General features: G+C 43.2%; 1 long non-coding RNA gene across 1 annotated transcript in view; it reads left to right on the top strand.

Annotated features, from left to right (window-relative positions):
* The window catches only part of LOC111552120, a 132,307-nt gene that overhangs the window by 73,554 nt on the left and 33,384 nt on the right, over positions 1 to 25,369 (top strand). The window contains exon 3 of the long non-coding RNA XR_002734551.1: positions 24,362 to 24,443. This is a non-coding gene — a long non-coding RNA (uncharacterized LOC111552120). The remainder of the gene's footprint in view (positions 1 to 24,361; positions 24,444 to 25,369) is intronic.

Raw genomic sequence — 25,369 nt, 5'->3', positions numbered from 1 at the left:
TGTTACCACATATGCTGGAAAACTTGCCTGAGTGTCCTGAGGGTCTCACAGGCTTTTCAATTTGTAGATTGCAAGAGAAGGCATTCTTTCAATTGGCTTAGCAAGACTGGAACCAGCTCAGAAGAAATGGTCTGTTCCCTTATTCATTCTACAAGCATGCCTTGAGCGCCTGCTAGGTGGGGCTATACAGGTAAAGAAGACACAGTTCCTTCAGGGAGCTCACAAGATGGCTAAAAAGTGTCTTCCATAAATAAAATCTGGCAATATGCGGACACAAGTGCAGTATCAGTGGTGAATTCAAGGAGCGATAGAGGGAGAAACCGATTGTCTTGAGTAGGATGACAAGAGAAGAAGGACATTCCAGGAAAAGAGCAAAAAGAAAGGAAGGACAGAAAGATCCAAAGAGCTGCCACCTGGGAGGAGTTCAGTGTGGCCACCGCAGAAGGCGAATTTATAGGTCAGGAGAGTATTGGGGGCTGGAAAACTAGATTGGGCAGGTTATGAAGGGATTTGCCAACCTGACTCAAAGAAGTGCGAATGAAGGCAGCGAGGAGGCAGGAGGCTGAAGGCAGGTCCAGTGGATTGAGGGGCCCAGAAGGGTTAAGATGGGAGAAAATGAATAGCAGCAGACATGATTGAATACTTTCTATGTGCATAGTAATGTGGCTAGGTGCTGCATTTACATTTAATACAGTTACTCAAGGAGATGGGCGCTGTGCTGTAAGTATCTTTTTTTTTTTTTTTTTTTTTTTTTTTTTTTTTTTGAGATGGAGTCTTGCTCTGTCTCTAGGCTGGAGTGTAGTGGCGTGATCTCTGCTCACTGCAATCTCCGCCTCCTGGGTTCAAGTAATTCTCTCTCTCAGCCTCCTGAGTAGCTGGGATTACATGCACGCACCACCATGCCCAGCTAATTTTTGCATTTTTAGTAGAGACAGGGTTTCACCATGTTGGCCAGGATGGTCTCGATCTCTTGACCTTGTGAACTGCCCACCTCAGCCTCCCAAAGTGCTGGGATTATAGGCATGAGCCATTGCACCCAGCCAATTATCTTTTATTTTACAGATGAAGAGACTGAGGTCATGGAGGTAACATAAATAAACCACTCAATGTCCCATAGATAGGAAGAAGACAGAAGCTGGCTCAAACCTTGGTTGTCTTATCCAAGAGAGAAATAAGACAAGAAATGTAAAAAAAGGAAAAGAACGTCAATTTACTTGCCTTGAGTTATTTCTCTGATCATGTAATTATACACCACCCATTTAAAAATGTTTTATTTATCCTGGCCAACGCTTTTTCTCCTAAAATCTTTGGTAGAAAATTTTGTCTTTGCTTATCTCTTTTATTATTTCGCTCTCTCTGCAATCTTTACTATGTGTACACAGTTCATTGTGAAAATCTTTTTAGGATGCACTTGTATGAAAAGCATAATACAAAATGAAAATTCGTCTATAAACTATACAAACAGGGCAAACAGCATCTATTTGCGGTTTTCTCTGTGCAGGGAGTTTGTTTCTCAGTGCTGAGCTTTGGAGAGGCTATTCACTGAGGGTATTCAGAGTGTCTGTTTTATTTTTCCATATTTTCTGAGCAGTACACTGAAGTGTTTAGAATGTGTGCATATCCACAGATATTTCGGCATCAACTGAGATGCAAAGTAATTGAATAGGACAAAAAAATAAAAATAAAAGGAAAGAAATGGTTTACAAAACCACTGTGAGCCTGACTTGTGTATTTATGAGATTTATAAATACAGTTAACTATAGTTAGGCTTTTCATATGAGTGGGGCAGGGAGCAAGGCTGGGCTCAGCATATGGATGAACAATAAAGATGTCCTCTCGCAGGTGAGGAGCCTGAGAACCACATATCCTTGATCCCTGAGCTCTGAGTTCTTTCCCTAATGGGGATCTAAACATTCATAGACCCTTATAGTAACTCCCAACAGAGGTATGTTTTTAGGGGTGGAGCGGGTGGAGTGAAAAGCTCTTCTTGGCCACACTGTGCATCTCTGTCATCCTAGCAGCTGGTGAGATGAGTGGATGCTGAGAGTGATCCACAGGCAGGGAGACCTGGACAGTGGCTCTTCCCCTTCTCCCACATGACGGTGTTCGCAAGGGTAGGAAAGGCTCAATGTGATGTTCACATATCTTTTCAGGACTTGTCAGAAAGGACTTCTACAAGGGGCATCTGTGTATGTGCAGCATTCTTCAGAGTCTCATAGTGGCAGAGGCGGCAGAATTGCCAGCACCTCCCAATGTGGGCCAGTTCACCAGCTGCTTGGTCCCATGTGCTAACATTGAGGATAGACAAGCTGAGGAAGGTGCTCTCAAGCTACCAGGGCACACAGAAGCCACCACTGGGAACTGAGACATGAAGCTTCTCCTGGCCACTCATGAAGCAAAGTCCTAATTCTAGGCAGGAAGGGTTTTTAGCTATGATACCAAAGTTTCTTGCTAGTGAAGTCGAATTGGAGTGAGTTGAGAGAGTTCAGGAGAAAACTAGGAGACCACGAGTGTGGACAACACTTGCATGGAGTCGTATTGCAAGAAAGGTGAAGAGTACAACAGAGAGGGCAGTACATGGCTGGCAAAGTTCGTGGAAGGTTTTCGTTTTTAAGATGGGAGAAATACTAGCCGTTGGGATGTATGAGTTAGGCAGCTTGGGTCATTATGGCTCTGTCGAAAAAGAGGATGTCAAGTGAAAAGAGCAAGTGCAGACTAGAACATACAATATGATATAATTTATGTAGAAAGAAAAACTCCATTTCTTTACACGTACATATGTAGTGAGTATTTTTAAAAGTCTTCATGTCACTGCTACTATTAGCCTCAGGCCAGTGGCTGCCTGCTGGAGTGGAGGGAAGTGACTGGGATCAGGGAGGGAGGCTCCGACAGAAGCACAGCATCTCAATGCTGTTTGTTTGTTTGTTTGTTTGTTTTTACAAAACATAAATTGGAACAAAATATGGTAAATTATTGTGTTAGCTAGATTGTGGCTACATAGATATTTATTATTGCCTACACTTCTCTCTTTACGTTGAAATACTTATCATGTAAAACAAACAACACGCAAAAATGTCACCATCATCATCATCAACATCAACAATAAAAAATTCTCTACTTCTTTGGAGATTTCAAATACAGATCTACCAGAATATATGAGGCATTGGCTATGATTTTTCAAGGTTCTTTTTTTTCTTCCCTAGCCCGATGCTGTGAAAACAAAATTGCTTCAAGGCAAGCATGTTGAGTGAAAGGATGTGTTAATTAGTTAATGCCCTGTTTTTTGCCACCTCTCTTCCCACCACCAGGGAATGTTCTGGCAGGTGGGGGTGACTGTGAGAGGAAGATGGGTGAGTTTTGGATGATGGCTCATGTCAGTAGAGTATACTTGCACCTTGTATTTGGAGCAATGTTGGCACATTTGCTCAGATACTTCTGGAGAGAAGTTAAGGTTGTGGGCAATGCCTGAATGGAGACACATGACTGGAAATTAGAAAAACGTGAAGTGTATCATTGTGGGTTTTGTTTTTCCCTTAATAATCACTGAGAAGCAGGCACAACTGTCTTTTTCTTGGTGTGCACAGCCACTTATGTTGGCCTTTGCCGGGTGTTCTCTGTGGTCTGTATATGTCGAAAACTGCAATGACTGGAAGGTCTTGTGCTGTGAGGAAGGACAGAGGAGGGGGGCAGGAAAAGGGGCAACTGGAGAAAGCCATTTATAATTTGTCAAGATATAAGTCTAAATAACTTTAAAAAAAGCCAGAAAACAAGCTAAAGGACCTCTCAGAGAGAAAGTTCTCGAAGAGATAGAGCAGACACCCATTCCTTTTATTTTGGCTGCCCATATTTTTTGAAGATACAATGCAAGTGCATTATAGCTGATGGACCAATGGAAGAAAGTGCTAGAGAAGCTGGTTTCATTTCAGTATAAGGGAGTTTTTTTTTTTTCTTCAAATAATTGAGTGTGTGTCAGAACCAGGGACAGCCTCATGTAGCCAACTCTGTGGAGGTTTGTACAGATCAAGCTGTGTGGCTTCCTGTCCATGAGGCCATGGTTGGTTTCAGGTTTGCATCAGGAAGGGAGGTTGCAAGAAGTCTAATTCAAGGGTAGACTGATTCTTTGAATGGTAGGGGTTCTTCCTACTGTTTTCATAGCATTCTCTCCTCTCCCTACCGTTCCATGGGCACCAAGATAGGAGAGCCTTCTCCCTGAGGGTAGACTATGAATATATCCGTCTCCCCACCATGATACTTAGGGAAATTGTGCAGATGCAGATAGGTCGGCTACAAATGTGCTTGAATTTTAGGAGAACACTGCAGATTCAGGGAGATGTTACTGGAAGTTCATTCCTGGATATTGTGGAAAAATTCCCTGCAGTTCTCCTCTAAACAACTTGAGAAAACTGAGAAAGAAGGAAGGAAGGAAAAAGTCACAGTGAGGACAATGACACAGCACCTGAAATTGAACTTTTAGGGTTTGGCTTGATTCTTTCTGATAGGCACAAGAGTTTGGAGCTGGGCAAATAAATCCAATTGCTTACCTGTTACATCTGATCTGGTTGTTGTAAGAACTGAGATAAAAGCCCAACTCTTCATGACCCGTGTCATCTGGAGCTCAGCAGCTGCCACCAACAGTCAAGCACACAGTCCTGGCCTGAGTTCACCACGGGAGGTTCGAGTGTTTGCTTGAGGACTGCTCAGGATGGAGACCTTTGGAAAGACACCAGCCAGATGTCCAGGCGTGCTCAGAGGGGTGGACAGCTGCTGCCTTGTTATCCTGTGATGTGAAGTGGCATTCTAGACCCTTGGAGCTCAGTGGTCAGGGCACAGTCATTCAGATATGGTGTTCAGCCAGCAGAGACAGGGCAGGGTCACAGAGACCTGGGGTAGTGGCACCTGGGATAGCTCCAGTGTGGCTAAACACTTGAGGATTTCTAGCAAAGGTTTTAGAAATTCTTCCTTTCCTCCCTGGCTCTTTGTTAATGTGCTGTATAAATCTATGCCCAAGAAGGGATGGAAAGAAGGAGCTCGCATGGAAAGATGCCAGGCAGCCATTCTCCTCTGTGGCCCTTCACTTTCTGTAACTCCACAGAGCACTCAAGGCAGGGAGCATATGACAGAATTACTCCTTCCTGCAAAGGGGTAGTTTGGAATATTCAAATACGGTATTTAATGGGGCCTCTCACAGATTGCTGTAGAAAACTATCCTGGGTTTGATTAGCAGAAACATAGGGATAATAAAAGCTAACAGTTACTTAGCATCGTTTTCAAAGCATTTTTGGACAATCTCTCACCTGCACGTCTCTGCTCAACAGTATTCTTATTTACAAACGATGAAACTGACTCAGCAGTTGAGGGGCTTACAGAGATCGTGGGCCTAGTGACGGTGAGACCAGGACTGGACCCAGGTTCCTGCCTTCCAGTCCCATCTGTCCATTTCCACGCCAGCTTGCCTGCTGTCCGCCTGTTTTTGGACACTCCAGCACATGATGCTCACCTCATAGTCACTCCCGGGAACAGGGCTTCATCTCTCATTTATACCTGGTTTCTTTATACCTTGAACAAATGCACTCAACAAATACTTGCTGAATTAATTTGTTGCACTATCATTTCTCCTAGTAGATTGTAAGGAAAATGGACTGCACTATGGTCAGTGCTGCACCTGCCATGTAACTATGGAGGGATTTTTGTTTTGTTTTGTTTTTTGAGATGGAATCTCACTCTGTCGCCCAGGCTGGAGTGCAGTGGCGCGATCTGGGCTCACTGCAACCTCCGCCTCCCAGGTTCAAGCCATTCTCCTGCCTCAGCCTCCCGGGTAGCTGGGATTACAGGGGCCCGCCACCACACCCAGTTAATTTTGTATTTTTAGTAGAGGCGGGTTTTCACCATGTTAGCAAGGCTGGTCTCGAACTCCCGACCCCAGGTGATCCGCCCACCTCAGCCTCCCAAAGTGCTGGGATTACAGGCGGGAGCCACCGCCTCTGGCCTGGAGGGAATTATTATAGTGAATGTTTTGATTGTTCTTAAGAGATAAATAAGCTTCAGATCCTGGCTGTATGCATTAGAAGTCTTGGGACCTGGAGCTAGTTACTTAAATCCCTCTGAACCTCAGTTTCTCTTTTCTTTTCTCTTTTCTTTCTTTCTTTTTTTTTTTAGAGACAGGGTTTTGCTCTGTCACTGAGACTGGAGTGCAGTGACCTTGACCTCCTGGGCGCAGTGATCCTCCTGCCTCATTCTCCTGAGTAGCAGGGACTACAGGTGCACACCACTATGCCTGGCTAATTTTGAAATATTTTTAGAGATGGGGTCATGCTATGTTACCCAGGCTAGCCTTGAACTCCTGGCCTTAAGTGATCCTCCCACCTAGGTCTTCCAGAAACACTGGGATTATAAATATGAGCCACCGTGCCTGGCTTGAACCTTATTTTTATTCTGTGCAAAATGAGGAATACAGGAATGTTGTATGGATTAAAAGAGATAATGTACCTTGAGTGCTTAGCCTTTATACATTAAGATTTTTGGTTCCCATCATAAACTTGAATCACATAGACTGCGAGGCTGATCACTACAGAGGAAGGGCAAGGGAAGAGCAAGCCACAGCCTCCTCCTTATATGTTTGGGGAGCCAGAGCATTCTTGCCATTTATCTCTCAGGTGTGTCCAGGTTCTCCTGCACATGACATGCTCTCAAAAAGTCGGGCATAATAGTCTTTCCTGCCCATGGTCACACCCCACAGTATAAGCTGGCGGGTGAATGAATTCCACAGACACTCTCCCATCAAAATAATTATCATTTAGTGGTCCTTTTTTTTTTTTTTTTTGAGACGGAGTCTCGCTCTGTCACCCAGGCTGGAGTGCAGTGGCCGGATCTCAGCCCACTGCATGCTCAGCCTCCCGGGTTTACGCCATTCTCCTGCCCTCAGCCTCCTGAGTAGCTGGAAGTACAGGCGCCCGCCACCTCACCCGGCTGGTTTTTTGTATATTTTAGTAGAGGCGGGGTTTCACTGTGTTAACCAGGATGCTCTTGATCTCCTGACCTTGTGATCCGCCTGTCTCAGCCTCCCAAAGTGCTGGGATTACAGGCTTGAGCCACAGCGCCCGGCTAGTGGTCCCTTTTTTTTGAGTGGACTGTCTTATTAAAACCCAGGAAGTACCAAATGGTATTTGATAACTAAAGGAATTTGTTTACCTTGCACAGTGTATTTAAGTTAAACCATATGAAATTCTGCTGTTGATTTCATTTGGTCCAACCTCAATACCACTGATTTTATTCTCCACTGTTTCTGTATCCTCATTTACTCCACCCATCCCAACTCTTAAGCTGTTTGAACCCAGTTACCTTTAATTCTGACTTTTGGGTTATAATTACTAGCGTTTGCTGTTTGTCTTCATAATTATTAAATATTCTCAACATTATCTTGTTTAATCCTCAGGAGATGAGCCAATGATTAAGGAGTATTATCCCCATTTTATAGATGCAGAAAGTCAAAAAGGAGCCAAGCCATTGAACAAGGGTGTTCTGATTCCGGAGTTCAGACTTTTTCCATTATGTTCCAGCTGTCCCCTCTTATCTCATCAAAGTCTTCCTCATCAGCTACTATATAAGGGTATTTGCCTAGCAAGTCTTCATCTATTTCTCTTTATTTCTGTTCTCCCTGGTTTTCACTCCTAGCTTTCCCTGGCTGTTCCAGCCATTTGCACTCCCAAGGCCAGCTTTAGCCGATTGACCTTATTACATCCCAAAAAGGAAGAAGCCCTGGTGATTGGGTCTGGTTCTCCACCTATTTTCCCAGCTTTTACCCAGACATCTTCGCCATAATTATGACTATTATTTCAGAACTTGGAAGACACTCTTCAATGACCTGCATTTCCCCTGGCATAGCTGACAGACCATCCGTATGGGTAGAGTGCTCTTCGCCTCAATTGTAATAAAAATTTTAATTATTCATCAGTACAGTAGCTGTTAGACAAATGCCCAATTATTATTCATCCATAGCTAAGTAACCTCCCGCTCTTTTTTGGAGCAGTGACAAGCGCAGCCCTGCCAGAACTGGCAGAGGGCACAGATCAAAGAGCGCTTTGTGCTTTGCATTTACCAGGAAAGAGAAGGAGAGCCAGAGCTTCCTGCTGGTGCCCCGGCCTCCTCCCTCACCTGTCCCCCAGTGAAGCTCCAAGCCCAAGAGCCCCAAGTCAGGAAAGCTGGGAGCAGGGGAGACTTGGAGTCCCCGCCAGCAGGCCGCAGCTGTGGGGCATTGGGCACGGCCAGGTCACCTGGCAGAGGCTCTCTGGGTGGAACAGCTGCAGGGGGCTTGTTGCCAAATAAGTGACAAAATTGCAAACGAGGGTATGAGAGTGGCTTTTGCTTAGACATACACTGTGGCTGATTTTCCTTCACAATAGGTGGCACCTCCCTGCCCTTCCCCTGATGGCCCAGGTGACCAGGCTGGCAAAGTCATGAAGGAGGACGTCTCCTCAGGTGGCAGCCCTTTCCCTCCCTGGTTCTGGTTTCTCCTTCCAGGGACTCTTCCTTGTGAAGCTCCTCCTCCAGCTCCTTAGGCTGACCCAGATCTCAAGGGCGGGGGCTTTTCCTGGCTGGACAGCTTTCCTGGTTTCCACTGTTTGCTACCTTTTCCTCTCAAAACTTACCACGAGGAAGCTCTTGGCCAGAGAGACTCGTGCCTCTGCCTACTCTCCAGAGAGCCTTTCTGCACATTTTAAGAGGCACCCAGGCTTTGCCATATCCCCTCTCGTGTTCCATCCTGAGACCTCGTGGAACTTGCTGCTGGCAGCTTCCACATGGAACCTCAGCCCTTTCCCAGAATGGGTCTCCATAGGGCAGCTCCTTCTGCCTGCTGCAGACCCCAGGGGTCTGTGCCTGTGGGATCCTCACATCACTGCACTCAGCCTATCCAAACCACTCTGCTGCCACTTCCTTGTCCTTTCTGCAACACACCTTTCTCCCGAGGAGCACACCCTTGTCACTTTCTCACTGCAGGGTTCCCATCCTCGAACCTTTCTCGATCATATCACCTCGCTCCCCTATAACCCGCCATGTCTTTCCACCTTCAGCTGTAAAAGCTGAAATCTTTACAATGTGCCTACCTGGTTGGCCCCCTAGTTACACTCCAATGACTACAAATTCTCTTTCCTCCTCTTCCCTCTCTCTTCTGCAGCTCCACAGGTAAAACCTGATCCTGCCTCAGGGCCTTTGCACTTGCTGCTCTCAGGCTCAGAAACTCTTCACACAGATATTCACTGTCTTACTCCTTCATCTTCCATGTTAATTCTATACACAGTAATGCCCAGCCGCTCCTCACCCCACCAACCTAACCTTTTTATGGCTTTATTATCTCAATATATCATTTATTTATTTTTTGTTTATTGTCCACCTCCCTCTAGTAGAAGCTAAGCTTCATGAGAATAGAGATTTTGTTTTTGTTCACAGACAGTAGAGTACTGTGGACTGAATTGTGTCCCTCCCCTCCCCAATCATGCATTGAAGCACATCGAGGAGCTCCTCAGCTGGCACCACCATTCGTGCCAACCCCAGAGCTGACTGCCTGGGAAGAAACAGAGGCACCCAGGGCCCCTTGGCCTCTCGGTGTCTCTTCAAAGTCAAAGAACATGTGTGGTGGGAACGAGATGACGGGGAGTCAGAAGGATGGGAGCTGTGGTCACAGCATGAAGCACAGGGGTCTAAGAGTTATAGGGGGAGGCTCAGGGTGGGAATAACCAGTTGGGTTACCCAATGTGATGGTGTTTGGAGAAGGGGCCTTTAGGAGGTGATTAGGTTCAGATGAGGTCGTAAGAGTAGGACCCTCATGGTGGGATTAGTGTCCTTATAAGAAGAGACACCAGAAGAGAGAACATCTTCTGTGTTCTCTGTCTCTGCCCCCACCCCAGGCGAGGACACAGTGAGAGGTGGCCATCACCAGAACCCAGCCATGCTGGCTGACACCCTGATCTCCGACTTCCAGACTCCAGAACTGATATGGTTTGGATCTGTCTCCCCACCCTAATCTCATGTTGAATTGCAATTCCCAGTGTTGGAGGTGGGCCTGGTGGGAGGTGACTGGATCATAGGGGCGGGTTCTCATGAATGGTTTAACACCACCCCGCTTGGTACTGTCGTTGGGATAGTGAGGGAGTTCTCGTCAGATCTGGTTATTTAAAAGTGTGCAGCACCTCCTCGTCTCTCTCTCTCGCTCCCGATCCCTCCATGTGAGACCTGCCGCTCCCTCTTTGCCTTCCACCATGGTTGGAAGCTTCCTAAAGCCTTCCCAGAAGCAGAAGCCACTATGCTTCCTGTACAGCCTGCAGAATCGTGAGCCAATTAAGCCTCTTTTCTTTATAAATTACCCAGTCTCAGGTATTTCTTTAAAGCGGTGCGAGAATGGACTCATACAAGAACTATGAAAAATAAATTCCTATTGTTTAAGCCATGGTATTTCATTATGGCAGCCTGAGCCGACTAAGACGTGGAGGTTCATTATTTGTTTAAATAAAGAAATGTTTGCTTAAATGAATAAATTGATGTTCCAGGTAGCAACAGGCCAGGAGAGGAAAGTTGGGCTGTTGTGGTTGTTGCTTGTTTGCTCCCATGGCTACTGCTGTCCTTGTGTGAAGTTGTCCGAGGCTATTACCGCCTGGCTCTACCTCCTCTTGTTGTCACCTACTGTCTCCTTGTGATTCGTCCACTGTGAACTTTGGAATCTGGCTTCATTCTTCTTTTTCTTCCTCTCAATTTTTAATACCCCTGTAGATGATCTGCCTCTCAAACTGCTTCCTCAGTTTCAAGATCTTATCACCACTGCACTCCATCCTCCCATGGGACTTGCTATCCCACGCTGAGGGTCGCCCAGAAGTCTTACACCCCTGAGCTTCATGTTGTGACCACAGCACCCATCCTTATGACTCGCCATCATCTCGTTCCCACTACACTTGCTTTCTGACTTTGAAGAGACTCCGAGAGGCCAAGAGGCCCTGCTTCCTTCTGTTTCCTCCCAGGCAGTCAGCTCTGGAGTTGGCACAAATGGTGTTGCCAGTTGAGGAGTCAGGGAGGGGCTGAACCCCAACCTGCACTTTACTCAGCAAGCTGTGCACTGGGGCGGGGTAATGTCCCCCAAAGAAGAAGCATGTTTCTCTTCGTATAAAGAACAGACCTTGCTAAGTCATGTGCCTGCAGGATTGCATATGCCTAGCGGGATATTTTAACAGAGAAGCAGCACATACCCCAGCAGCAGCCTTGCTATCCCCCATAGTGCAGTGGGCCCCAACCTTTTTTGGCACCAGGAACTGGTTTCCTGGAAGACAATTTTTCCATGACCCAATGGCAGGTGGAAGGGGGCATGATTTCAGGATGAAACTGTTCCACCTCAGATCATTAGGCATTAGCTTCTCACAAGGAGTGAGCAATCTAGATCCCTCACATGTGCTGCAGTTTACAATAGGGTTCATGCTCCTATGAGAATCTGATGCTGCCGCTGATCTGACAGGAGGCGGACCTCAGGTGGTGAAGCTTACTCACCCGCCACTCACCTCCTGCTGTGCAGCCTGGTTCCTAGCAGGCCATGGACTGGTACCAGTCCACAGCCCAAGGATTGGGGTCCCCTGCTATAGTGACTGGCTCTCCAAAACCTTCTCAACTCTTTCCACACTTTGGTGGTTTTTCATAGTGTAAATACCAACCTCCCAATGGGGGTGCAAGGGGGAAGGGAGATGAAATGCACACACACACACACGCACACACATGCAGGTGCCCCTTGCCCCCTTGCTGCCAGGGGCAGATGTGTGATTTAGGTGTCACCAACCCTAACGCTTCTACATCAGGCTTTGCCTCAAAACTGAGTTCTCCAGGGAAGGCAGAGCAGAGGCCTCTGTTTTCCAGGAGGATGGTGGCAGTGGGGGTTTGGTTCTCTCGAGGGCAGCTGTGGTGGCCGGTCCCCAAGTGCAAACTTCGTGATGATGGCGGAGGCTCAGCTCCTTTGATGGGCCGGCTCCACCGTGTGTGGTGGGGAGTCATTCCTGGAAGCTCAGCCAAGAGTCTGTTTCTTTGCACCTCTCAGGGGTTTTTTTGAGCTATCTATATCACTTTCTGCTAAACTAGCTGGAGCGGATCCTGCTCCCTCTAAAGAGAATGCTGGCTAACAGAAGCACCCTCCTCGCCTCCCTCCCTTCCCTTCCCAGCCCAAGTCCTGTGATCATCTGAGTTACTCTCCCCTCAACACCCTTGATACCGTTGCCTCCCCACACCCATCCTTCCTCTGCACCAGCTCAACAAAATACCTACCCCTACTCTCCTATCCTTTCACACCTGGGCAGCTGAACAGTTTTTTGGGGGAAATGTCATTGCCATGCACACTGCCACAATTTGTGTCTCAGCCTCAACTGGGTCTTTTGATGCCCAGTACCAGCAACGTTTTATCTTCTTGGTACATCCCTTTCCTATTCTCTTCAACAACTTAAAAACCTTTGCCATTCCTCACACATGGCCTTCTGCACTCTGAGCAGACAGCTCTTTGACTCCCGGCTCTGCTCACTCCATCCCCCTGGAACCTCCTTGCCCATTTCCCCTGCCAATCAATTATACATCCTTTGTGCACTTCCTCCAGGGTCAGAGCCCAGAGCATCCCCTCTCCTACTTAAAGGCAACCTCGTCGTGCTGCCTCTGGTCCTGTCATCTCCCAACCTGTTTGGGTCCTACATCCGGCATTGCTGTTTGCTCCTGCATCTTCTGAGATTTTTTCTCTTGTCAAAAAATAACTCAAAAACATCTAGTTAGTTTGCATGTTGGTTAATTATTTTATATGCAAATTGTTTCCTCATATGTGAGGGAATCAGCTCTGAAGCCTAGTTAAGGATTTATAAAAATAAATGGAGGTTGAGGAAAAACTGTAGTGTGTACACAATAAATCTTATCTATGCTTTCTGGGAGTGTTTAGGGGGTGGCAGGTAAACTGTTTAGTGGCAGCTAGCAGAGACGGCCAGTCTGGGCCTCCTGTCCTTGAGCAGGTTAAAAAGGGATATCAAAGAATGATTTCAGTGGTTTATAGATTCTCGAGAAAACTTTGGGAGTTTGATTGAGGGACTCATATTCCAGACTCTCCCTGTAATGTCTACCAATGTTCTTCCATCAGCGCCTTCACTTCCATTAGGATTTCTCATTGTTGAGCGTCTCATTATGCTCAAATAATTACCATCCTCAATAAATTATTCTTGGCCATGTGAGGTGGCATCTGCCTGTAATCTCAGCACTTTGGAAGGCCAAGCTGGGTGGATGGCTTGAGCCCAGGAGTTCCAGACTAGCCTGGGAGACATGGCAAAACTCCATCTCTGCAAAAAATACAAAAATTAGCCAGCCGTTGTGGTGCATACCTGTAGTCCCAGCTACTCAGGAGGCTGAGGTGGGAGGATCAATTGAGCCTGGGGAGATAGAGTCAGGATTGTGCCACTGCACTCCAGCCTGGGCAACTAAGTGAGACCCTATCTGAAAAAATAAATAAATAAATAAAATTATCCCCTGACCCTTCCCCGCCAGCAACCCTCCAATTTCTTATTTAAACATCTCTGAAAACTCTTCTCCTTTCCGTCTGCATCCTCACCTCCCTTTTGCTCCTTATTCCATATGGGGCTGTCTTCTGAACCCTATCATTCTACCAAACCTCTCATGAGAATGTCATTCATGACGTACGTACCAAACCCAGGGGATATTTTTTTAGCTCTCTTCTTCCTGGATTTTTCTGCTGCCTTTGACACTTTGGGGTTCCTGAGATACCCCTCAGTCCTGGTTCTTCTTCTTCATGTACATCCGTGATTATTGAAAAGCTATCTCATCCGTGGGCTTCCTTTCTTCACACCACAGCCTTAGATGTTGGCATTCCCGAGGGTTTTTCTTGGCCAGTTCTCTTCTCTCTGGACTCCCAGAATCATCGACTGTCGTTTTTACAGCTAATGACTATGTGCTAGTGATTCCCAAACCTGCCAACTATTGCTAGAAAATTACACAGAAGAAAATTACAGTCAAGTGATGGGGAGAGGATTTGTTTTTTGCTAAGACAGAAATACCAATGCTTCACTGCACCCTTGCCATTTCTTATTCACCTTTCTCTGGGAGTTACCTGGATGTTTATGAGTAGGCGATCAGGTTTGCTAAGGTGAAAGTGGAGCACCACTTTGTCTGGATCACTCCTCCTTCACAGTGAAGACTGAGAAGTGGCTGGCTTTTGGTTCACTCCATCCATCTATTGTCCCATGAGCTCCTCTGTCAATATTGACACTAGTTAGGCACATTGCAGGCAGGGAGTAATACACTCTGCCCCAGGAGCGCCACTGTTACTCAGCTAGGCTGACTGGGCTTGGGAATGAATGGTAGTGGCCTCTTACGTCCATAGTCTACCCCATCCAGCCACCTATGAGCCATTTTTCTGCTATTTAAGCATAATTAGCGTGCCCCGTTGTGTAGCATCAGGTAAAAAGACCTCTTGAGGGGCTGCTGTTGCAGTTTGCAATTTTTGTATGCAGAATTTGTCCTGGGAGCACCGGTAGAATTCCATGGAGGTAGCTAGAGGGATGTGATGCTTTCAGAAGGGTGACCTCTTCCTAAGGCACAACCCCTCCCTGAGAGACATCCCTGTGAATCACGTTCCCTGCAGCATGATTTGCCGCTACCATACATCTGGGCTTTCAATCACCCTTTGGCTCAACCTTTTCTTTCTTTTTTTTTTTTTGAGATGGAGTCTTGCTCTGTCGCCCAGGCTGGAGTGCGGTACTGCAATCTCAGCTCACCGCAAGCTCCACCTCCCAGTTTCACACCATTCTCCTGCCTCAGCCTCCCGAGTAGCTGGTGCCTGCCACCATGCCCGGCTAATTTTATTTTTTTGTTTTTTTAGTAGAGGCAGGGTTTCACTGTGTTAGCCAGGATGGTCTCGATCTCCTGACCTTGTGATCTGCCCGCCTCGGCCTCCCAAAGTGCTGGGATTACAGGCATGAGCCACCACGCCCAGCCTGGGTCAACATTTTCTTGTCCCCCACCATCTTGTGTACATGACTTGCTCCTTGAAGGCAGAGGCCATGGGGGTTCCACATGGCCTAATATGATGCGTTTCTAGTGAGAAAGGAAACAGAAGAAAGAGCCCAGGCCTAGACATAGAAAGAGCATAAACTCTAAGTTGGAAAAACCTGTTTATGAGTTGTGCTCAGTTATTTACAGACTGTGTGACTTGAGGTAATTACTTATCTGAAACTGCACTTTGTTAACTTTAAAATACGAGATTAGTAATTCACTTTATCACATGATGGTTGCAAAACTTAAATGAGAAATCACAGGTAAAGCACTTGGCATTCAGTAAATGCCTCCAAATGGCAGCTGTTAGTAGCATCATTAATAGATGCTTAGTAAGTATGTTCCTTGCTCCTATTGCTTTCTCATTTCTTTCTAGAGAATTCCCTCAGTCCTGTGATTTGCCTATTGCATTACGTGGTAGATTATTTCTCTTCCAAACTCTCTCCTGTCTGTTCAGCACGCTCAGGCATTTATCATTGCAGGTGGGTAACGATGCAATAATTTTTATGTCTATGGTTTGTCTTAAGCTCAAGTTAAGGTTTCTAAAGTTGGGATTCTGTTTTATAGCTTTTGAATCCCTACTGGCTTACACAGTGTTACAATCACAGTAGATGCTTAGTAAATATGGAGTGGCACAGATGAATAACATTTCACCTTAGAATATAATCAGACCTATGCTGGGCTGAAAATACCACCTTAATGGTCACTCTATATTCTACTCCCAATCACCACCACCCCTGCGCTCCACATCCTTTTTTTTTTTTTTTTTTTTAAGGATAGGGTCTGATTCTGCTGCCCAGAGTGGAGTGCAGTGGTGCAATCTCCACTCAGTGCCACCTCCACCTCCTGGGCTCAAGCAGTCCTCCCATCTCAGCCCCTCAAGCAGCTGGGACTATAGGCACATGGCACCATGGCTCGCTAATTTTTGTATTTTTTGTAGAGACAGGGTTTTGCCATGTTGCCCAGGCTGGTCTTGAACTCCTGAACTCAAGTGATCCACCTGCTTCTGCCTCCTGAAGTGCTGGGATTACAGGCATGAGCCACCACGCCTGGCCTCTCCACATTCCTTTATACAGCGCTGACCCCACCCAAGCTGGGGCCTACTGTGGTAGCCCAAGCTGGAACAGATTGCTGTGCAAATACTTGGCAAAGTAATCATCTATTTGTGGATAAGCAGAAATTGGCTGTATCCCCAGTAGAGTTTTGAATTGTCACTATTAACACCCATGAGTCACTAACACGGTGGGCCGAGTGATTTTTCTGCTAAGCTTATAGGGCATATTATACTAAAAATGCCACTGGCTTAGTCTGTTTTCTGTTGCTATAACAGAATACCATAGAATGGGTAATTTATAAAGAAAAGAAACTTCTTTCTCACAGTTCTGGAAGCTGGGGCGTCCAAGAGCACAGCACTGGCATCTGGTGAGGGTTGTCCCATGGTGGAAGGGCAGAAGGCAGAAGCGATTACAGGACACGAAGAGAGGAAATCAGGCCACACCCATTGTTTTTATCAGGGCCCAGCTCCTGTGATAACTAACTGCTCCTGTGGTAAGGGCATCAATCCATTCATGAGGATGGAGCTCTCATGGCCAATCACCTCTTAAAGGCCTCACCTCTTCATACCGTTACAGTGGCAATTAATTTTAACACATGAACTTTGGGGGACATAGCAGTTTACAGTCTTGTCCATCTGTCCGTCAGTGTCTGCTCCACTGATGTCACAGATATTTAAATGAGCTTCTTTATTTTTGACCAAGCACACAGGGCCTTTAGGTAATTCCTGGATCCCACATGTGGGTTGGTTTGGGGTTTAAATAAGAGGTGTTATTTTTCTCTTCATGGCTTCCAGGACAAGTTATGGTATGATGATGGAAGTTAAGAGGGGAGATAAGAAAACTAATCCTGTACTTCTATTCCCTAAGCCAGCACTTTGATCTCACATCCTAGAAATGGAAGCAGTAGGAACTAGATGGAAGAGCAGATGACTGGAATGACCCTTAACTCAGTGGAATTTAAGCCCCAGAAAACATCATTTCATTGACCATGCTGTTTCATGTCCACCTTCCAGATCGCTCACAAATTCCTAATTTGACCAGCTCTACTCTGGGACATGCAGGGGAGTGAATTTTGGGAAGCATGGTTCCTGCTTAGTTAGACTGACACAGTGTAAAGTTACCACAGACAGCAGCTTAGTTAGAATCCTAGGAAAAGAAAACCCTGGAAGAGAGAAAGGAAAATACTAATTATCTCTCTCAATTGTAAAAGTAATTTCTCCCTTCATAGTTAGTAGGCAATCTGTGAGTAATAGGTTTAGGTTGTATGAAAATCCTGATGCCCAGCACAGTTACCCAGTGGCTTCAGCATTTTCTCATGATCCTTGCTGAATCAATGTTTATAAATTGTCCAGACTGACCCTTCAGGTCAGGGCCTGTGAACCTTTACCATGACCCTTAGACTCTGTGTCCTTCTTTACTTTGGAGTGGGAGGGAAGATATCTCAGGCTCAACTTGCACTCCAGTCCTAGACCTGGAGCCCTTGTTCTTTTTAGTGGAGAATGATATTTAGAAACCAAGATCTGGTTGTTGGATGTGCTCATTGCTATTGGTGTGTCATTACACCTAAGCCCTTTCAATGAAAGTGATAAAAAAATGTTTTTACAAATCATGAGTTCATACTGATAATTATAATTCAGATTTATTCTTAGCCTTTAACAAATTTTAAATTTTAATTTTTTCTTTCACAGTGAAAACTTTGGTTCCCAATAATATTAACATTTTTTATTTGTTTTATGTTATAATATATGTGAAATAGTTTCAGAATATAATGCTATTATTACTACTACTAATAAACTACTAAGTAAAATTTATATTTATTTGCAGTTTGTCCATAGAATATGTGTCCTACTAATGATATATAGAATATATTCTTTGAAAATTACTTGGTTTTGCTATGTGGATATGCTATTGAATTTAGATAAAGTTAGGTTAGTTTAAAAAAATTAATAAACTTTATTTTTTAGATAAGTTTTAGATTCACAGCAAAATTAAATGAAGGGCACAGAAGGTTTCTATATACCTTTTTTTTTTTGCACACAGTGCACAATTTCCTTCACAATCAACAGCCAGGCCAGAGTGATACATTTGTTATAATCCATCAATCTACATGGACACATCATTACCATCCAAAGTCTATGGTTTACATAATGGTTCACTGTTGGTGATGTACATTCTATGAGATTTGACAAATATATAATGATACATATTCACTATTATGGTATCATACAGAATAGTTTCACTGCCCAAGAAATCTGTGCTCTGCCTATTTAACCCTCTCTTCTCCCTAACCCTTGACAACTACTGATCTTTTTATTGTCTCTATAGTTTTGACAACCACTGATCTTTTTATTGTCTCTATAGTGTTGACTTTTCCAGAATGTCATCTAGTTGAAATCATGCAACCTGTAGCTTTTTCCAATTGGTACTTCTTACTTAGCAAAATGCATTTAAGTTTCCTCCATGTCTTTTATTGGCTTGATAGTTCATTTCTTTTTAGGGCTGGATAATATTCCATTGTCTGCACACGTCAGTTTTCTTATCTATTCATCTAGTGAAGGACATCTTTGTTGCTTCCAAGTTTTGGCAATTACGAATAAAGCAATTTCAAATTTAATTTTAAACTTCATAAGTTTATAGCAATATATATCCATGTGCAGGTTTTCATGTAGGCATAAGTTTTTAATCTATTTGGGTAAATACCAAGGAGCACACTTGCTCGATCATATGGTGAGAGTGTGTTTAGTTGTATGTGAAACCATCAAACTATCTTCTGAAGTGGATATATACCACTTTGCAATTTTAGCAGCAATGAATGAGAGTTCCTGTCGCTCTACATGTTCGTCAGCATTTGGTGTTTTCAGTGTTTTGAATTTTGACTATTTTAATGGGGGTGTAGTGCTATCTCATTGTTTTAATTTGCAATTCCCTAATGATAAATGATGTGGAATATCTCTTCATATTTTTATTTTCCATCTGCATATCTTCTTTGGTGAGGTATCATTTAAGTCTTTTGCTCTTTTGCCCAGTTTTTAGATATATACGTATTTATTTGCTTGTGAAGATTTTGATGTATTACTCTACTAACACATTATTTATTATATAAAACATAATAAAAAATTGGAAAGTTTGAGATGAAGATAAAATTATATTTTAAAACTATTTACATTACTAAATGATAGCAAATACTTTTTGCTTTCATAAAAATATTATTAATAATTTAGAGGGTACAATATAGTAGAAACTGTCTCAATTTTTTTCTTCTATTGATAAATAATATTTTCACATATCGATGGGGTACCTGTGAATGTTTTTTACATGCACAGAATGTGGAATGATTAAGTCAAGGTATTTCAGGTACCCATCATCTTGGGTGTTTATCATTTCTATGTGTTGGGAACATTTCAAGTCCTCTCTTCTACATAGCAGCAATTTAATATATCTTTGCTAACTATAGTCACCCTAGTGTGCTATCAAGCATTATAACTTATTTTTTGATCTACCTGTAAATTTGTACCCAATCAGCCACCTCTCTCCATTTCCCCCTCCCACTTTGCCCATTTAAAAAATCATGTTGTTGAATGTTAAGAGGTTTTTTGGTGTATTTAGATAACAGTCCTTTATCAGATATCTCCTTTGCAAATATATTCTCCGAGTCTATAGCTTGTCTTCTCAATCTCTTGACATTGTCCTTCACAGAGCAGAAAAGTCCAGTTTATTATGAATTCTTTCATGGATTGTGCCCTTGATGATGTGTATAAAAAGGCATTGACATACTCAAAGTTATTTAGATTTTCTCCTTTGTTATCTTCAAAGAATTTTATAGTTTTGTGTTTTACATTTTGGTCCATGATGTATTTTGAGCTAATTTTTGCAAAGCGTACAAAGTCTGTGTCTAGATTTTTTTTTTGGCATGTGGATATTCAATTGTCCTAGCACCATTTGTTGAAAAGACTGTCTTTCCTCTATCGTATTATCACTGCTCCTTTGTAAAAAATGTCTCTCTATATAGGTCTGGCTCTGGGCTCTCTATTCAGTTCCATTCATCTATTTGTTTATTCTTTCACAATACCACCCTGTCTTGATTCCTGTAGCTTCAGAGTCAGTCTTGGAGTCAGATAGTGGCAGTCTTCTAGCTTTGTTTTCCTCCTTCAATATTGTATTATTGATTATTCTGGGATTTTTGCCTCTCTATGTAAACTTTAGAATCAGTTTGTCAATATCTACAAAATAACTTACTGGGATTTTGTTTGGGATGGCATTGACTTTGTATGCCAAATTTGGAAGAACTGATACCTTTACAATATTGAGTGTTCCTGTTCATCAGCATGAAATATCTATTCTTTTATTTAGCTCTTCTTTTACATTTTTCCTGTGTTTTGTAGTTTTCCGCATATAGATCTTTACATATTTTGTTAGATTTATACCTGTTTCACATTTTTGGGTGCCAATGTAAGTGTAAATGGTAATGTGTTTTTAATTTCAGATTTCACTTGTTTATTGTTGGTGTGTAGGAAAGTTATTGACTTTTGTATATTACCCTTGTTTTGTGCAGACTTGCTATAATTGCTTATTAGTTCCAGGAGTTTTTGTTGTTGTTATTATTGCTCTTTCAGATTTTCTACATAGATGATCATGCCATCTGGGAACCTAGACAGTTTCATTTCTTCTCTCCCAATCTATATATTTTACTTACTTTTTTGGTCTTATTTCATTAGCTAGGACGTTCAGTACAATGTTGAAAGCAGTGATGAGAGAGGGGACATACTTACCTTATTTCTAAGTTCAATTAACTTTTTGTATTTGTGTTCAACCTTAGGCTTTGCTTAAAAGAAGTATCTCCCCATTGCTCTTATCCGTATCTTTTCTGTCTCATTTTCATCCATCCTTTCTTGGTAACCCTTTTCACTTATTTCTGAAATGTATTTCCTGTGTTTCTTTTCTTTTTTTTTAAATAAGCAAATATGTATGCTCATATTTTTAATTTCCTTTTCATTCTTAAGCAAAAGTTGGCATACTCTATATTATCTTCTGCATCTTGCTTTATTCATTTAATAGTATATCCTGGAAATCACTTAATATTAATTTATAGAGATCTTTCACATTCTTTTTCATAGCTGCATAATATTCTATTGTGTGAATCTACCATCATCTATTCGATCAGACTCCTTTGAATAGGCATTTGGGAATATTTCCATTATTTTATTAATGCAAATAATGCTGCAGTTGGATAATCTCATATATACATTGTTTGGTATTTGTAGAATTATCTTCAGGATAAATTCCTAAAATTCCTAAAAATCTGATTGTTAGATCAAAGGGTAGGGGCATACATTATTTTATTGGAAATTGCCAAATTCTCCTCTGTATGAGTTGTACTTTTTTTTTTTTTTTTTTTTTTTTTTTGAGACAGAGACTTGCTTTATTGCCCAGGCTGGAGTGCAGTGGTGTATCTCAGCTCACTGAAACCTCCGCCTCCTAAGTTCAAGTGATTCTCATGCCTCAGCCTCCCAAGTAGCTGGGATTACAGATGCCTGCCACCACGCCCAGCTAATTTTTGTAATTTTTGTACAGACAGGGTTTCACCATGTTGGTCAGGCTGGTCTCAAACTCCTGACCTCAAGCAGTCCACCTGCCTCAGCCTCCCAAAGTGCTGAGATTACAGGCATGAGCTACTGCGCCCAGCCCATATGAGTTGTACTATTTTGTACTCCAACCAGCAATACATAAGGAAGCCTGTTATCTAAATCCTCACCAACTGCATGTGTTCTCAAGAATTTGAATTTTTACTATCTTGATAGGTGAGAAATTGTATCTCAGTGTGGATTTAGCCTGAATTTCTCTCATTAAACTGAAGTTGAACATCTTTTTATATGCTAAGGCACACCCTCATTTCTTGGCTGGACTATTAATAGTAGCCTCCTGACTGGTTTCCTTGACTTTATCCCTTTCTAATTTTCTGCAATTCTACTAGAGAATTCTTTTTTTTAACAAAAGAAATCTGATCATGAAGTACACTTAGTAAAAGTCATTCAATTATGTCCATTGTTTATAGGAAAAAAAATCTAAGGTTTTAGCAAGGCGTACAGTACACTTTAAATCAGTTCCCTGTCTGCCTTGATACCAGGGCAGACGGGGAAACTCACCTCTGGTCCTCTCACTCCAAATATGTCTTTAAGCATTTATGTATGCCATTCCTTCATCTTGCAATCCCCTTCTCCTAAATTACCAGGAAACTCCTATCCATACTTCAAAGTTCGACTCAGATATCTCCTTGATAAAGTTTTTCTTTATTCTCTCAGTAGTGCTACTTACCTCTCTAGATTCCTACAGAACTTTGCAGTACTGACTCCCACAACAGCATTCATGAGACTGTGCCTAATTATTTATTTTGAAGGCCATTTCCACTACTCTTTGAACCCAGGGCCTTATTTTACATATCTGCCTCCAGTTTCAAGCACTGTGCCAGTTACATAGTGCTAAATGAATGTTTGCTTAATGAGCAAATAATGAGTGTGATTTCATCCTCCTGGTGTTTGCTGATATAAAATTTGATATTTTTTCTTTCTCTCTTCTGGGATTTTCTTTTTATAGGATGCTCATGTATAGGTTTGGCTGCTTAGCAGGTATGATGAGGCTTATGACATTTCCACAGTTTACTACCATCCACTCTCCTAGGCTAAGTTCATTCAGCAAATGATGGATCATCCAGTTATTGAATCTCACAGCTGGAAAGGATGGTGAGGAATCATTTGGTTCCTCCTTCTCCTCAAAGAAGGACTTGGGCTTCTGTTCCATTGTAAGTGGGAGGGAAGAGAGGACTGTGTGATTTCAGATCTCAACATCATCTCAGTGTACACCTTTCCTTTCAAATATGTGTCCAATAGTCCTTAAGATAAGTCATCATGATTTTGGACAGGATGGGTTATAGAAGTGACAGGGATGGCCAGGCATGGTGGCTAATGCCTGTAATCTCAGCACTTCAGGAGGCTGAGGTGGGTGGATCACCTGAGGTCAGGAGTTCGAGACCAGCCTGACCTATATGATAAAATCCCATCTCTACTAAAAACAGAAAACTTAGCCGGGCCTAGTGGCATGCATCTGTAATCCCAGCTACTCGGGAGGCTGAGACAGGAGAATCACTTGAACCCAGGAGGCAGAGGTTGCAGTGAGCTGAGATTGCGCCATTGCACTCCAACCTGGGCAACAAGAGTGAAACTCCGTCTAAAAAAAAAAAAAAAAAGGAATTGACAGGGGTTAAATTTTAAGGTAACAAAATAGTTATTTTCCGGTCAAAGAAAGTGCGTGCAAGTGCCCCATCACCAGCATTACTCTAATATCCTGCAGATCTTTTTAATGATTATGGTGTAGCTATGACTAAAATGTCTGAAGAACACAGTGAGGGTATTTAGCTGCCTATCCCTTTTCATCGTCTGGTTCCCTGCTCTCTTGCATTATTACAATTTTAATAGTCATCATAATTATGAAATGCTAGGCTGTTATGGCACCCATACTGATGTGATTCAAGTCGAAATTGGCATTTGACCCCATCTCCCAAAAGCCTGTCAAGATAGGGGTTCCTCCCTACTATCTAAGGAAGATGTATTGATCACTTTTTAAAAACAGCATTCTTCCCACCCCCGAATCAGTTTATCTGTGTGCTTTTCCTATTCTCTACTCACTCCAATATAAATAGATAAACTGTTGCACGAGCCCCATAGGGAGATGTCTTAGCAGTTTGGAGAGTGACTGATGCTGTGTCACACATTAAGGAGAACTGTTGTCAGACATCTTTAATCCTTAAGCAAGTTTGTTGTGCTTACTCCGAAGAATAGTACAACCTGGAAAACTGCCTGGAGAGAGGCAAATGATATTTGCATTCACTGTAGAATGTAATTTATTCAAACAGGTACTGTGCCAGATACTAGAGATAGGGCATGGTCCTTGCCTTTATGGTGCTAATTTTCTACTGGAGGAGCAGAAGAATAAAGCAAATGAATAGATAAAACAATACAATGAAAAATGTGATGAAGGAAGCAAGTAAGATGAAATAGACTATCCCAGGAGTGACTTACTTTTGATAGGTTGGTGGAGATGGTCTCCCTGGGGAGGTGATGGTTCTGTTGAGACTTGGATGGGATGGGACCAGTTGGATGAGGAGCAAGGCAAGCACCTTTCTGTACATGTAGATAACATAGGTAAAGACCCGAAGCAGCAAAGATCTTGGCTTTTTTTTTTTTTTTTTAAAGGAATTGGAGGAAAGCAAAATAATGAAGCTGGAGCTTAATGAACAAGGAAGAGACTGGAGCAAATCAAGCTGGGGTTGAACAGGTAGGTGGGGGTCAGATCCAGCAGGGCCTTAGGGGTAACTACTGGAGTTTGTATTGCAGTTTGAGGGTGATGGAAAGACATTTTAGGGTTTTACGTGATCTCATTTACCTTCCTTCTTCTGTTTTAGAGATGGGGTCTCTCCAGGTTGCCCAGGCTGCTCTCAAACTCCTGGGCTCAAGTGATCCTTCCACTTCAGCTTCCCAAAATGCTGGATTACAGGGGTGAGCCACTGTGCCCAGCCTGATTTATCTCTTATTCAGATCAGTTTTATTGCCTTGAGAATAATAAATTTATTACCTTGAGAAGGGGCGAGGTTGGAAGGAAGGAAAACAATACGGGGCTGTGTATAACTAGGAAGAGGTGCTGGTGGCATATTTGAGGATGGTGAGGGCAAAGATGGAAAGAAGTGGATGAATCAAGAAATATTTTGGATGTTAAACAGGTGAATCTTAGTGATAGACTAGTTTTGTAGGATGAGAAAAAAAGGAAGAATCAGAGATAATTTCCAGATTTCTCCATTCTTGAGCGGATAGGTTGTTGGTGGTACTTACATTTTCTTTTATTTAAATTATTTTTACCTGGCCAGGTCCAGTGGCTCTTGCTTGTAATCCCGGCATTTTGGGAGGCTGAGATAGGAAGATCTCTTAAAGCTGGGAGTTAGCAACATAGTGAGACCGAGACTCTACAAAATTTTTTTTTAAAAAATTAGGTGAAACCCCGTCTCTACTAAAAAAAACCAAAAAACTAGCAGGGCGAGGTGGCGGGTGCCTGTAGTCCCAGCTACTCGGGAGACTGAGGCAGGAGAATGGCGTGAACCCGCGAGGCGGAGCTTGCAGTGAGCTGAGATCCGGCCACTGCACTCCAGCCTGGGCGACAGAGCGAGACCCTGTCTCAAAAAAAAAAAAAAAAAAAAAAAAAAAAAAAAA

This window comes from Piliocolobus tephrosceles, chromosome 10, assembly GCF_002776525.5.
Source record: "Piliocolobus tephrosceles isolate RC106 chromosome 10, ASM277652v3, whole genome shotgun sequence".
Classification (NCBI taxonomy): Eukaryota; Metazoa; Chordata; class Mammalia; order Primates; family Cercopithecidae; genus Piliocolobus; species Piliocolobus tephrosceles.
Note: the sequence above shows the minus strand (reverse complement) of the source record. Positions and strands in the feature narration are given on the sequence as shown.